We start from the raw sequence: 16,134 nt of genomic DNA on the forward strand, positions 1-16,134 counted from the left end.
CCGTCAGCGCGTGGTCGCCAACACCGATAGCATGTCGTTGAAGGAACCGTCCTTTCATTTCAAATTTAAATATTACCTAATGTCTTGGTAGAAACGCCCGGTGCAGCTACGAAGCGTTGTACATATGTGCATAGCATCGCATAGTTGCGTATCTGTAGCGTTCACTGGCTCCGCCAACACAGGTCATTCAGGAGTAGCGGAATGACAGGCGCGTACTTTTTTAACCTGTCATTCTCGTATGCACAAGGAAGCGTTAAATCGAGGCTTCCCCCTTGGGTACGAAAGTCAGAACGCATATAACTGCACAATTTTAAACGATGTGAAGGCACTGACCTCAGTGTCGAGAGAACTCGACAACGCCACCAGCGGCGCATAACTTGGAGAAAAGAGAAGCGACCGTGTGACGGTCTGCTGCAGTTGATGCCCGCTGACGCGCCGCTTTGGCCGCAAGGTGGAGTCTCTGCCTTCGACAAACTTAATTTCACCTCGAGCTACACGTGGCCTCTTTTGCATTTATGTTCAGTATGCATGCACGTGCCTTCGTTGAAGGACTGGTGCGCACGGTGTCACCGGGAGATGTACCCTAATTAGTGATTCTTTAGCTTCGGGCATGTGGTCGGGCGAAGCTGCAAATCAAGGCACCTTTGGACACGAGTAAAAATAAAATCTTACCGATGAGGCCATGTTTTTTGTTCATTCTATGCAGGGCGGAATTCCATTATAACATTCTCCAAAACAGATGATATACTATAGTTATATATGCGGGATCCTAACCATGTACAATGCGTTTGATGAAGTAAAAGACGAAGTGATCCTTTGCATCTGCAGTGTTTGCTCTTCACGATGCATGGTTGTATGAATTCCATGAACAATGAGAAGAGAGCGGGCTTTGCGATGCACAAAAAATGCTAACAAAAACACTCAAAGGCAAGGAAGCAAATGGTCATGCGTACGGAATGAGTTTATTATGATGTAAATATTACAAATATAATACATGACAACGTTCTAAACCTTCTGATCGAGAGCCGTGCATAATAGTATTATGCCAGTGCGGATCTTAATTCCGTCAGAGCAAATAAACTCCTAAGGGAGAATGCGTTTCAGGAAGCCTATCTTATTCAACGCAGTTATGAATATGTATACAAACGCTTTAAATATGACTATCAATTGCCAATTTTATGCTGTTCGTGAATTTCTGTGCAATATTGAAGTAATCATGCCGCCTATTTTAGTAGCTCTTCCGTGTCTTAGTGCCTTAATCGTTATCTCTGCTCTTAATATTTAATAAAGTACTGGGCATAAAGAAAAAGAAGGAAAATTGATTGTTTACTTGTTTGCCTGCGGGTTCTTCGCATTTCATATGGTTTCGTATGGTACAGCACGGCCTAGAAGAGGGCTTTAATGTACATAACAGGCTACATTCGCTTGCAGCGAATCTCTCAACAGTGCATTCTACAGGACTCGTTGGCTTCGTGACACGGCTACTTGTGCCCGCCTGCAAAACTGTCCGGTAGAGCGGCAGTCGTGGTGCACCCGGACGGGCAAAATAGTACCAACAAGAAATGAGGCGACTGTCCCCACATCGCCGAAGCCATCCGGCGTACGCCTCGCTGCGCGGCTTGAAATCTTTAGACGCGGCTAAGCGTTCATCTCCCGAAGCCGGAGTCAATATGGTCTTCTCTTTAGGCAGCGGCGGCTGATAACAAAAACACGGCTTTTAGGGGCACGCACTCTAGAGTATATCGCCTTATGCTGCTTCGGCGTCATCTATGGCATTTCTTTGGCTCCAACGCGCACTGCAGCGGTTGCCTGTGGGGGCTGGCCGCCGATAAAAAAAAAAAGTAATAATGATGACAGAACGGACCAAGCACGTGAAAGAGAAGAAAAAAAAAGCACGACAAGAAATGACAGGAAAGGGAGTCAGTCGGTGCTTGCTTTTTTTTCCTTAGGAGGGAAGAGCCACGAAGGTCACGTCCGCAGTCCACGAAAGGAAACCGAAAGCCACGCAGAGGTACAGGAACAATGATAATGCTGACAAAGAAACAATAAAACGCTTTACACGTGTTGAGTGCGTGGCAACACGGTCGTCACCACCGGAGAGTCCCATGACGCGGAAGACACTGGTTTCATCTTGCAAGGGGTTCGCGACGTCGGATGCTGTATGATTTCGGGCCCGGAGAGTGTTCGTGGAGGACTAGTACACAGTTCTTGCACACCTCGCGTCGCTGTCATGGCACTTTCAATGAGTGTACAGCGCTGACGACGTCTTTCTATACACAGCTGCTGGCGACGGGTACGCAGGCCGAAGGGGAGGCCGCGCTATGCGTGCTTCACTCACGGTGGCTCTCCTGAAACAACAACTGCTCACGCCCCGTTTTACCGGCTTCACACTGCTCGAGTTTATTTTTCTATTCTGCACTACTTCTCTCGCGCGTCATCCTGCTGGCCGCCTTTGCACTCTTTTGCGCGCCTATTGCATATGACAGTATTTATGTTCCTGGTCGCTTTCAGTTAAGGCGCAGTTAAACCCCTCATGTGACTTCGCCGATTGACCGCGTCATGTTGGTGCTTCAATATAACTTCCATAGGCATGTTTTTAAGGTACAAGGTCTCTGAACGCTTAAGGACCGGGACCTTAAAATTAGAGATGCCGCATTTAGTGGGTGCACACTTATTAAGAAAGTAGTGATAGCTGTCAAGAATGATAAAGCTACCTGTCGTGCGTATTTAACTCGTCAGCATCGTTTGCCGTAAGCATAACTTACGTTAAAACATCTAATCTAAGTGCTTAGTATTTACTAAGCAATGTTGGTGAGCTGTGGTTGCTTAATAAGTGCTCTTCATTATGAAACTCTAGCGGGAAGTCGCTAGCACAATGGTCAAAGGAGTGCTCAACCACGGAGTTACACGTGCCGAGAAAATAGGTGCTATATTACAACGCTACGTTATCGTAAAGCTTTAACCTCCCTGTCTTTCCTTTGCCTTTCTCTCTGTCTCTCTCGTAAAGCTGGCTTCCTCGCCCATCGAAAACACCTTAACTGCCTTAACCGTGATAGTGGAGATCACGCTCACAGCACTGAGAAAACTGAGGGTTACGCACTAATGTCACCCATACTGGAATCAGTTTCTGCCACCGTTAAGACTATAGGCCTTGCTGGTAAGGCATGCTGAAGAACGTTCAAGCGCATTGAAGGACCCGGACAAACAAGTGGACGCAAGAAACAAGCGTGCGTCACTTCGCTTGTCTGTGTAATTTATTGCGCTGGAACACTGTTCAGCTTTTACGGTCTCGAATTCGTTGCACTTTCAGCATGAGGTCCGCCATCTTGGTTAAGTAAATGCGTGAAGTAGTTTACTTAAAGCATGTTTGTGTCGATGAGGCGCGTCGGCACGTGGTTAAGGCGCCAGAATATGCATATTATGCAGCTCACTGTGATTTGGCGCCAAGATATCACGCGACACCCACCTCCGCACCCTACACTGCGCAGCTTGTTTACACCGAGTGCGCATCGGTCGGCTTGCGTGCACTGCAGGCCTTAACATGTGCACGGAACAAGCAGCCAACGGATGGGCCGCGAATGCGGAGAGCCGACGCGGCATGCAGTCCGTCAGTGTGGCCAGCATAGCGACGACCTCCCCGCCTACACAGTCACAGTCACATCGAAGCCTTGGGGCAGTCCACTCGAGAATCCATTGCAAATGCGTGCACCGAGCCACCATGCGGCGCTTTCCCGGCTCCGCACGGTGCGCACACTTTTTGTCCCAGAGGCGCGTCGAGGTGGCTTAGCGCGTAATGCCCGTAGTCCGAGATCAGAGCCTGGCCGGCGGCCCATCAGCAGAGCTGCGAGGTGAGCGATGGCGACTGCGCTAGGTACGCGGCGGCCGCCGCACCTCGTTCCGCGGCGGCACTCGCGTGAAGCGCGTTCGCCGCGGCTGCCTCCGAAGCCCAGGGCTGCAGTGACTGGAGGGCGTGCAGCGAGGCGTTGCTCATGCACAACGAGTCCCGGGCGCCCTCGTAGATGGACTTGCTGACCACCTCGGCCTGGAGCGACATCATGAGCCGGTTGGCCGCGTGCCGCTCCGCCTCACGCTCCTCCGCCGTCTGGCGCCTGCGCAGGGAAAAGCCAACATTGTTTCGGGCGTCCAGCAGGGCACCACGAGCACGCAGCCCTGACTCCCGACACCATTGCCAAAAAAGTACCCGCTGATACACGCTAACTTAGCACAGGAAGGGAAGCAGCAGAGGTAGTTATGTTAGAGAACAGTATACCTCACCGGTACACTTTGTAGTATGCACATGGCAGGGTGGCCATCACACCTTTGGTGATACTCTAACCTCATCAGCATACCTCCCTGCTTCTTTTCTTTTCATATTAATCTCTTCATACTCGTTCCCACCTGTAGCATAACAAACCGAAACTATATCCTTCCTGTAAGGAAGCCTGCAGTGGTCTTACCTATGTCTATGGCGATGAGCGAACCTCTGCTTAGTCTGTATACTATACACTACTACCCCTTTGAGTCTTTTGCGCCAGATTATAATGACATGAGCTATGATCAGAGACACTCTTGATACCGTTCTTCTTGAAATTGTTAGTTTATTCACTTGTACGCAATTCTTTCGGTTGAGCAAAAAAATAATACGTACACTCGGAGAAATAAGATGGATGAATCATCAAATTTTCGTATTCATTTGCACGTCAGTCGAAGGCGGAACTGCGAATCTACGTGAAATAACTATAAATATTGCGATTTCTCTCATATATTTTTATTTAAATTACGTAACAACATACGAGCTCCGTTATTGCTATCACTAGCGACGTTGCTGGCAGTGTCGCCATTAGCAACTTGTCAATCGTCCGTAGCGGCACTTCTCACGGTACTGTTGCCGCAATATTTTTGCTTTACAGACAATGCTGACGAGGCGCCGAGGGACCTTCTAGAAAGCGGTAAGATGAGGCCACGGCTGCGCGTCACCTGGAGGTGATCGCCAGACAGTATGAGCCTTCAATCTCTCTTAGCTGGCACTGCAGGTCATTATTCTGGGTACCACTGCTTGGGAGGGCGTCCGGTCACGTGCCGGTCGTCGCACTCGCTCTGCTGCTGGCCGGTCAGTTCGCGGGCCAGGCATTCCTCGTCGGCTATATTGTAAAGCCGCTGTTTCGGCTGGCGCCTCGGTTGGGGCAGGGGCTGCCGTTCGTGCGGCACACCGACAGTCGCCGTCTAACGGCCGCAGGGACTGCAGGCGCACCATACTCGAGAAGTTCGAGCGCGCGCACGCGCAGCGCGGGTGCCCTGCGCAGGCGTCGGACCGGTTTTCATCTTTAGCGGCACTGGCTTTGCCCGCCGGAGTCCTCTCCTGTCAGGTAGGCTGCGGCAGTCTCGCCTGCCCCTCGCGCGCGGGCGCACCTCTACATGTGCATTAGCCCGTCGCGGGCGACGAAAATAAACAAAGAGGGGGCAAAACGCGCATCAGAGTGCTCATTACGAGGCCAGATGGAAGAGAGACCTTCTCGGGGCGTTCTCCGGGTCTTAGATATGTAACGTGTCTTTGTGAGTGCCACACCGGGGAAAAAAGAAGAGAGAAGAAGAAAAATGGCGAGAGAGAAGTGCCGAGAAACGCGAGCGCGGCGCGACCGACCGTCTTGGAGTTCGACAAGCGCAGCGAATAAAAAATGAATAAATGAGCCAGTGGAGAGGGAAACGTAAAGACCGTGTGCGTTTGGGGCTCAAAAGCAAGCGTCGTTCGTGTCTCGTTATCGCTAAGTGCCGCCATCAGAGTAGAAGTTGGGCGCGCCGAGGAAGTGTGAAGGTCGAGCGAGTTTAGTAAACGCCCGTGGACGGCGGGCTGTCCGATTTTCTTGCGGAGCGTGTGCGCATGCATGCCGAGAAGCACTCGTTTCGCTGACACACCTGTCTTCGAGTGTGAAACAATGCTCTTTTAAATGGACCCACTATTTGTCTGTTTCTTCCACTTCTTGGAATTCTATGTGGAGATTCTCGACACCTGAAACACTTCCGGAGACCCAACCATTGTGCAATTCCCTCGCACAGCACTCCGTGCGATCAATAAGATAGGAATCTCATTTGCGCTGTTAAGGACGCCACGGAGAGAGTGATATTTAGGCAGGAACCGTACATATTTTGATAAAGCACAGGTTTCCTGCTGCCCGAGATAGCTCGTTAAGGAACTTGAAATAAAGCATCGGAGAATCGAAGCCAAACCAAAAATGATTAGGTTGCAGAGGGATGCTTTCAGTGGTGTAAATTGTACTACTCTTTATACATTATCTGTAAGAAGAAATGACAAAATCGTATTCATTCGCTCCTAGATATGAGGGTGAGTACCGAAGTATATTATACACTTAAAGGCTCGTTACTGTTGGAACGCGCTATTTAAACTTTGGTAAACTTGCAATGCATCAATTGCGAACGCTAACATCGTGATGCAGAAAGCGTCGGTGTAGTACGAAGGCTACAGCTGAGCCTGCCGTTTCACATTTATTGCGGCGTTTTAAAGCGAAAGCTTTACTGGCCGCGAACTTGCGATTTCGCCGTGGCGGTGCTCCGAGGAGGCACATGACGTCACAACGCGCGCCTCACCGCGGATATTTCTCTCTCTCTCACTCCCTAGTCGCTACGGCGCATGCGCCACTAGCAGCACTGAGGCACAGGTGTTCCGCCGCTGCGCAGCGCCGCGCCTTTCCGCCGCCGCCATTTGGCATGACGTCACATCGCGTTCCTCGTCGTTGCGCTCGCCTCCGCTCTCTTCGCCAGCTGCGTCGCATGCCTGATAACACAACATGTCGGAGGATTGAAAAGGAGAGCTCGCGTGCGCCGCAACCACAGTTGAGGCGGCAGTATGGACGGCGACAATTCTGATAAGCAGGAGGAGGCCTGGAATCGACATCGAAACGATATGAAGAGGAAACGAATCGCCCAGGAAACAGACGAACAGCGCGCCGAACGACTGGCTAAACGCCGCAACATCGCTAGACAACCAGACTAACCTGGACTTGCAATCAAGATTAACCAAGGCTTACCATGCTATTTCTCTCTTGCTTTATCAGGTGGAAGAGAAGACAGCTCATCAAATGCTGTCCCTTGATGAAAGTTAGGATCTCAGCCGACCATCATCATCCGTACAACCGCTCCAACCAAATCCTCCAACACCGCGAGGTTGAAGGTGGTTTTTGATTTGAGGCAGTGGTCATTTTTCGAACCACCTCTTCATAATTCCACAATGATCTTTCCTGTCGTTGGGAGAAAATAATCATCTGTCGACATCATATTTGTTGCTCAGGCGTTCGACGCCGTATGCTTTCACGTGGAGGCAACAGCAAGATGTCGACGTGGTGGTGCTTGCGCCATTCTTTGACGGCATATGGCTAAACTTTTGACAGCCATCTTGTTACCCAACGACGACGCATTCTTACAGCGTTTAGACGACGAGCCCGAAAATGCCCGCGCCCAGTGTTCCTCGACGCTTTGCGAGGCCCAGGCTACTTCTGCGTCATAAGAGCGAGCCAGGCCGAATACAACGTTTGTACAATTCCCCTGCTATACAGCGCACGCAAGAGGCTGCGTGCTGCCGTAGACTTTGGCAATGCAGAGCCTTGACAGACATACGGCGCTTTCAAAAGGCAACGGTGTATACTAAACAACGCCAAGAAGTAGAATGGGAGAAGTGGGAGGGGGGCGGGGGGGGGGGGAGTAAGTAAGACCATGGTGTCGCCCACATAAAGTACCCATTCCCCCGCGGGGAGCAGCTCGCGCGCCCGCGCGCGCAGCACACACACACTATACACCACGCGCACACACTCCCGTAGACAACGATAACGCCCACATAGAAGAAACGAGCGCGCAAATGCACAGCAGAGAAGGCCCGATGAAAAGCAGCAAAGACGAAACGCGCAGGCTGTACAAAGGAAACCCTGGCGCGATGGTGGCGGCCGGAGAGCATTCGCATATAGAAATGAGCCGGCGGAGCGGCGTCGTCGAGTCAAGCGGTCGACTCTTAAATCGCGAGATTCCATCAACTCGGCCACTCGTTCCACATGCGGCATGCTCGAAGCGGCGGCGTGGGACCTATGGCGGAGTCCGAAATCCGGGTACTTTTTCCTCGGTTCTTTACGAGGGTGTCAGCGCAGCATCAGTGGCCGGGGAGTTGGCGCCGCGGTTTGCGGCCGCCGATAAGGCACCACCACCACGCGCTCCCGTTTTTATCGGCGGCCATCGCGGCGATTCGCTTTCAGCGCAGCATCCTTGTCTCCGGGCGCGTGGGGCGGCTCCTGGTGTAAGAGCGTTCCGAGAACGCCTCATTGAAGCGCCAGCGGAAGAGACGCTCGTACGGCGCAGATCACGGCGCGCGATGTCGCGGACGGACGACGTCGTCCCGCCGTTGTAGCGTGCATCTGTCGGAAGTGGAGCCTCGGCAAACGCCGCCGCGTCAAGCCCTCGAAAATGGCATGAAATATCCCGGTGGCGCTCTCTGTCGATGCACGCGCTGCGTTGCTGCCGGCATCGTTCGGTTGCTTTACTTATTGTTTATCTTTTTTTCGTTGGGAGTCGAAGCAATTTCGTGGGGAAACCTCCAGAGAAATGGAAATAAAAAAACAAACCCGCCATGCTGTTCCTAAGAGTCTGCACTATACAGATGCACCCAGCACTGTACATCTTGCATTTTCTTCTACACCTGCCGTTATGGTGTCCTCATCAGCAAATACCTCAGTTGCCCACAATATCATCCCCACTTATGCCACCCCTGAATGTGCAGTGGTGTTTTTTTTACAGTTGTCAGGACTCCACTGTGGTATCAACATTTGACCATGTACAATTGCCTACGAAATTCGTTGACTGCACTTTAGGACTGAATAATTTTCTCCCAATGAGTGCATCTTGATGAAAGTATTCCTGCTCTTCAACGCAATGACCAAGCTTTAAGAGCAGACAGCTATGCTTTTTTTTTTTTTTGGCGGGAAGCTTCTGTTCGACCATGTCGACTAGTCCCACTGCGCATTGCAAGCAAGCGCCAACATTATTGTTACAAAGTTAGTATACGACTGTGGCTCTACTAGAGAGAGAGAGAGATTTTACTCAATAAAAGGCAGAAAGGTCAGCTCTAACCTGCTACTCCGAACTGGGGAATGGAGAAAGGCGAAAAAAATAAGGTGGCTGTTGATGAGAACAGATTTGAGGCATTCTCGATGCACAATCGTGTAGCATTTCCAATGGCAAAGGCACACTTCGATGTTGTAGATATGTTCCAGAACATCCCTCAGTGCAGATTGTTTCAGATAATGGCAAGCGACAACTGATGCAAGGGAAGGTCTTTGAAGACCTGCCGGATATCGACACACCGAAGAAGAGTATACTGCTGATTGACATTCATTCACGGGCACTTATATTAGGAGGCTTGCAAGACACTTGGGTAGTGTGAAATGGCACCGCTTGGTGTGGGCTAATGACTATGCATTAAGCTGCGGCATCTCTTGAGAATGACAGCAGCGTCAAACAAGTGGTGCCACCAAAAAAACTCGGGTCCCATACGCAGAAATTAGGCGCTCCCCGAAAGAAGCCGAGCCGTATTCACGAAGCTTTTTGTTCGTAGGTGTACGAACAAAAATCGTATGATATTATATTATATTAGCCTTCGCTAATATAATGTCCAACATCAGGATTGGCTTGAATTTCGTCTTACATAGAATGCCAGCGTGATCACTTTTTGTGAATACGGGCTGCGGTTATGGCTAATTTTCTAAAATTATGTCTCTTGTAAAATTATTTTAATGTCGCAGTCAGCACTAAATAAAAGGTTATTAGCTACTCGACAAGTATAAACAAAATAACGTATAGGAGTGTGCAAGTAAAGCCGCACCGAATTAAATAGAGAGAGGTGGGGAAAAAACTGAAGCTGTTTGAATGAAATCGTAAAATGCATAATGGTATAAGGGGGACTTGCTAGTGTTGAAAGCACAATAAAAAGCAACTCTAAATTAGTTGAACCTGGTGAAGAATTTTTCGAATCCTCAATTTCCATTTATTTGGCGGTTTGTTGCCGCCAGAGCCGAGTTGGCGCCAGAGTTGGTGCCAGAGCCGCAGCACAGGTACGTTAGTATGACGTCACGTTTTTCAAAGTATTTTTGCGCATTCGAGACGTTCAGAAAACATTATCAAACTCAATAGGTTGAGTCGTTGGTTCCTTCAGAATCAATGCAATCCTTTTTCATCAATTCAACAGCGTCCACAGCAGGCGCTGTCCAAACGTCATGAGGACAAGAGAGGCTAGCCTGGGAACTTGAAGCCCGTCCTTCGGTTACCATGCCTTTCCAGTCGTACCAAGGCTCGGATCACGGTATAAGACCGACGAAGGAACAGTTATGGCAATACTCGAAAATATCCGATTTTTTTATAACATATGTTGTACCTTCACACATTATTTATAACCTATAAGAGAGGGGCTATGCACTAACCTTCACACTGAATAAGGTAAAAGAGATTCTTACATTCTACAGTATAGAAGCAACACTACTTAAAATTTTACGGATGCGCGATATATGAGTATATTATGATCAGTCACCAAAAACATAAATGTCGAGGTGTTGACAGTGGATACGGATGTTATATGGCTGCAAAGCACGGCAAACGGCCTGGAGTGTGCAGAATAATGAAACCATGAGGTGGACTCAGTTTATGGGGACATCCACAGGGGACAAGCTCAACTTTCAACGGGCAATGTGTGCTCCGAGTACTGGTAAATACAAGAGAACTGTAGAGCTTCGCAAACTCAATTGACATATGAATGGAAAATTTTACCGGAACCCACCTCACAGTAACTGTCGACGTTAATGCGACTAACATTCAAGCAAATTAAGCAGCTATTTCCAACCGTAACGCGTCATGTGTGAGCCGTGTACTGCAGCCGGGCTGTAGAAATAAATAAAAACTATCCGCCAAAGCCGTAATAGTGTAAACTTGTGACAAAGTGTAAAATGAACTTGATTCCTTTTTTCACATATAGACAAAAGCACAAAAAAGACTTCGTTTGACTTTGACAATAAGTGCCAGAGTCGATGTCGATCCCGTTTCGCTGAGTGTACTGAGACGAAAAGAAAGGCGACATGCTGGGTAGGACCCTTAATATCAATCAATCAATCAATCAATCAATCAATCAATCAATCATTAGTTATGTGCCCAGGAACGTAACTGAGGTCTGGGTGCTGGTGCACACAAAAACGAAAATAAACAAGGTTAGCTGTAAAACAACTACAACATATAGATAAGGGATAAAACAAAGATTAATGAAAAAGAAAACTGGATTAACAGTTACTGAATGAGCAACAATACAGTAATAACACACAATTGAGAGACGGACAGTATGTGCGGAAGGAGAGAGAAACTATATGAGAAGTCAGGAGGGGCGCAGCTAGAAAGATTGCTCAAGAAAAAGTGCGAAGCCCGGGACAGAAATAAGACAACACGTTTTGAAATATATCAAGATGGAGACGGACGGAATGACACGGACGGTTCTGTAGTCAAAGAAAATGCGACTGCAACTTATGTTATATCATCCTTACAGGTAGAATACGCGTGTCGGCAAGGACGCACGTCGTCATCAACAACAGTTGTATTAGTGGCAATCCTCCAAGCCACTTCTTTTACCAAAACACATGAGACAGCGAAAAAGTGGGTAGTTCGTACTGACTACTTATCGGCTTTAGCATGTCTTGAAAATATTGATGACAACCGACTACACGCACCAATAACATATGCAGTACTGAAGAGTTTAATGTAAGCTACTGAAAGAAATGATGATGTGATATTACAGTGGGCCCCAGGACATGCTGGTATAGCAGGCAACGAATTAGCGGACTCGTAATTGGCGAAATCGGCCCATAAAGATGCAGAAATTCAACTCACCCCTTTAACACCAACGGACACGCAACGCATATTAAGAGAACGCAAGAAGGACTTGCGTATGTCAACCTGGTTCAATGAACATACTAAGGAATCGATTCATTACGGAGTGAGCCCTCAACTCAAATACAGGCTGGATGTGGAACTTTCAAAAAGTATCGAGACACTAATTTATTGACTGCGCCTGGGACAGCATACACCAAACATCTTCTATATCGAATAAAACCGGCTTCTTCCCCGGCTTGCTCCTGTGGCAATGACAATGATGATGTTCGCCATCTCCTCCTGGAATGCCCCAAACACGCTACGCAAAGACGGCAGCTAGAACAAGCACTACACTTCATTGATCCTCACCGACCTTTCTCGCTCGAAAAATTGTTGGGCCCATGGTCATCGAAAATAACCCAGCCAAAAGCATTGGATGCACACGAACATTTTTATGAAGATACAGGCATCCTTAACAAGTACTCGATATTGTTGTAAGTTTCGTTACAGCTTAACACAAGAAGCCGACAAAACGAAGGAATACAACACGACACTGCGCTGGTCCGAGTTTTGTGTTGCGCTGTAACGAACCTTACAATGAATCCTAACCAACTGGCCCAACTTGCCGTCTTGATACTAGACATAGCACTTAATAGACACACAATACAACTTGCTTTCATTATTTGTAATTATTAGCGCGTGTATATTACGTGTCATATTTTTTTTTATTCTGTGTTGAAACTCGTTCTTGAATGTTATATCCCGTGCGTGTATTATTTTAATTCTCCAATTCCTCATCTGTTCTCATGCGTACTCATCGCAATCTACATCGCGGCCGCTTGTATGACTTTCTTTGTGACTTTGTTTACAAATTCAATGCGGTGCAACTTGCCTTTGCCATTTATATGTATATGTTCGTGGATGTAGAGGACTGTGCGCTGTGGATTTATGACTCTGTGGCGTTGTTTCTTTTCATTTTCCTACTACATGTTTTTTTATGTATATATATAACATTATTTCTGCTTTGAGAAAAAGAGTAGCCGTCACCATTATGGGATGACTGCATCTCATTCTTTTATTTTTCATTTCAATAACAAAAAAGACATTTGTAAGCACTTCGCATTCTGTAGAGAGGCGAGTGTCTGCCGAAAGATGCAGGAACGTGGAAAGGCCTGTATGTTCCCTCGTAGTCTTCTGCGTAATACGCAGTGAAACATAAGCTGGTGGATCCGAGCATGTAATAATTAAATACATTATTTTGTACAAGAAGAGGAAGAGGAGCGAAGTCACGGAAGTGTAGGATAACAATTCAAATTCGAAAAGTTGTTGATGCACGAGATCAGAAAAGGATGTTTATATATACTCAAACTTTGTCTGCGCATGCTCGGTTAATTAGCTATTTGAGTTGCTTGTGCCATTACACACCACTGAGACGCATTAAAGTCATCGAAGACGTATGGATGTGGACGATTTGAGCAGAGAAGAGGGGGGGGGGGGGGGGGGAGTTGGAAGTCTCGTGTGAGCCTGCAGATGGTACCGAGCATGCGCAGACCTCGCGTTGCTACACGCTTAGAGTGGGAGAAGACGCTTAACGTGCTATCATAAAGCACACGGAGGTCGCCTATTTCATCAACCGTCGTCAGAAGTGAGTCATCAACAAAATAAGGGAATATAATTGCGCGAATATGACAGCATTCTGGTTTTAGATTAATTTATAGTGAGCCCGTTTAAATGACACCATTCAGAGAATGAGGATAGGTCGGACTGAAAAGCGCGGCAATCCTCAATACTGTGTATCTCCTTACATATGTTGATGTCATCAGCGTAAAGAAGAAATAAAGACTTCTGGATTGCTGAGGAAACGTCAGTGCCGAAGATTGGGAAGAGAAGCGGACCTAACGCGGGAGCCTTGGCGCACACCACTAGATACCGTTTAGATAAATGAAGATTGATCATTGACGCTCACGAAGCAGGACTTATCGAGGCGATAGCTGCGTAGCAGAGCTACAATAGCAGCTTCAACCTCGTAGTGCAGAAGCTTCTCGATCAATAGGGTACTGCGTCAAACGCTTTGCTGAGGTTACGGTACACGACATCAACTTGACCACTTTGCATGACGAGCGTGGAAACCTGCATCATAAGGCTGACAAGGTTGGTGGTCGTTGAGCAGCCAGAAAAGAAACCACGCCGATTTGCAACAAGAACATTTTCTACACTGAAAAACAATACGCTGTGAATAGCTTATTCGAAAAGCTTGGAAACTGCGAAAAGAAAACAAATCAGCCGATATTCTGCAACATGCGTTTTCGACCCTGATTTAAAGACAGGAAAAATGCCAGCAGTTTTCCAAGCACGCGGAATCATACAGACAGGTTTAAAGATTGATCGCAGCGCATGTAACTAATTAGCCAATCATATTTAACGTATCCAGGAACAACCCTAACGTCTGAGTGCTGGCTCACGCTAAAAACGAAATACAAATACAGGTGAAAAAACGTATGAAATAGAAAACGACAATTATGAAAAGCAACAGTTTACAATCAACAATGCCAAGGTGAATTCACAGCAGGAAGACGGAGAAATACACGAACAATGCGTGAGAGTCAATAAAATAAATTAACTACTTCAGACTTTAGATTATGCGTCCAGAAAAAAAAAAAACATGTGGTTTTAATACTAGCGCGCAGGTAATCTAACCAAAAGATAATGTGCAGCTTTAAAAAAAGGAATACAAAGGCAAAAGAAAAAGATGCATGTAAAGAAAAGCCGTTTGGACACATAGTATTCGCACACAACTGACACGGAAAGTTGCTAAAACGAGCTCTGATCTATCGACAAAGGCAAGGTAAACCAAAAATGAACAGAAGATTAGCGAGCAAGTAGAATGAAAAAAACAAAAACTGCACATCTAACGGTACAAACGAAAGGAAAAGTGAATAAAGAAAAGGGAACGATTATGTAAATACATGTAAATGCAACGTACCAAGACCACTAAAATACGGGAAAAATAAAAAGTCACTGAAACATTAGACATATCGCCAGGCAAGCTCAAAATGTATTATATCACACGGCGAAAGAGAGCACGTACGTACACCAAGAAAGCCTAGCAGTCGACAATACGAAGCTGTGAACAGAACGACGAAAGCAACTGATGAAAAATATCAAGATAAGCGAAATAGTTATCACAATGATTTTGAATTCTACATACACAGCAGAATGTTTGCTGTGACAAGCAGAAACAGAAGAATGGTCGGTGCTCCCTTGTGACTTTCTGCGGAATCCGAAGCGCGACATAATTAAGTCGCTCAGCGTAGTTAAGGTTCCCGTGAAGGGACTTGTACGAAAACAAAAGGTCTGCGCGAATACGTCGGCAGTAGGTAAGGGACGGTAGTGAGAGTAAAGTGCAAGGCCTAAAAGACTGACCGTGCCAGTGCAAAAACGATGGCGGTTAATTGCTACGAACTTTTTCTGAACTCTTTCTAGTCTATCACTGCGGGAATTGGAAGTTCCATTCATCACCACTGACGCGTATTCGAGTGGGGGAAATGCATTAGGAAGCATTGGGAAATGGTGGTAGGAAAACAGCAGGTAGGAAAACAGCAGTAGGAAATGAGTGGAAGATTTCCATTCGCGTAAGAGGCGGCAAACAGAACTTAGACAGCGCAGACCACGCATAGCACTACGTTCAGTATGAGATGAAAAGCTTAACGAAGCATTGAAGAGTACACTGAGATCATTGACCTCAGCAATAATAATAATAATAATAATAATAATAATAATAATAATAATAATAATAATAATAATAATAATAATAATAATAATAATAATCACTTTTCCTCCTCTTATGTCAAAGGCCATCATTGTGAATAAAGGGTTGAATGAAAGGGGTGAACACGTTTCCGTGTGTATTTGATTTAGGAATGCGAATGGCCCTTGCGTGCGTTCCTTTGCACTCTCATGGCTGTTGAGAAAGAAAAAAAAAAGGTAGTGTGCAGAATGGGGCAGGCACAACACATAATATGCTGAATCCTATTCAGATGCAGTTTATTCGTCCTTTGCCATTGAAAACGCAGCCGCTACCATCGGGGTCAACCATACGAACGCGACGGGTAACACGACTGGAATACAATCCAAAGGAAAGAATCGCCGTATTGCACCGGCCTAGATCCCGATCATACGTGAGTCAATTATCACCGAAATGCCACGGGAGCTCATCTGCACGCTGCTGGCCCT

At 47.1% G+C, this 16,134-nt stretch overlaps 1 pseudogene; it reads right to left on the bottom strand.

Annotated features, from left to right (window-relative positions):
* Positions 1–943: 943 nt before the first annotated feature.
* LOC135912046 (T-cell leukemia homeobox protein 3-like) overlaps positions 944–16,134 on the bottom strand; it is a 113,183-nt pseudogene continuing 97,992 nt past the window's right edge.

The sequence above is a fragment of the Dermacentor albipictus genome, chromosome 1 (genome assembly GCF_038994185.2).
Source record: "Dermacentor albipictus isolate Rhodes 1998 colony chromosome 1, USDA_Dalb.pri_finalv2, whole genome shotgun sequence".
Lineage (NCBI taxonomy): Eukaryota > Metazoa > Arthropoda > Arachnida > Ixodida > Ixodidae > Dermacentor > Dermacentor albipictus.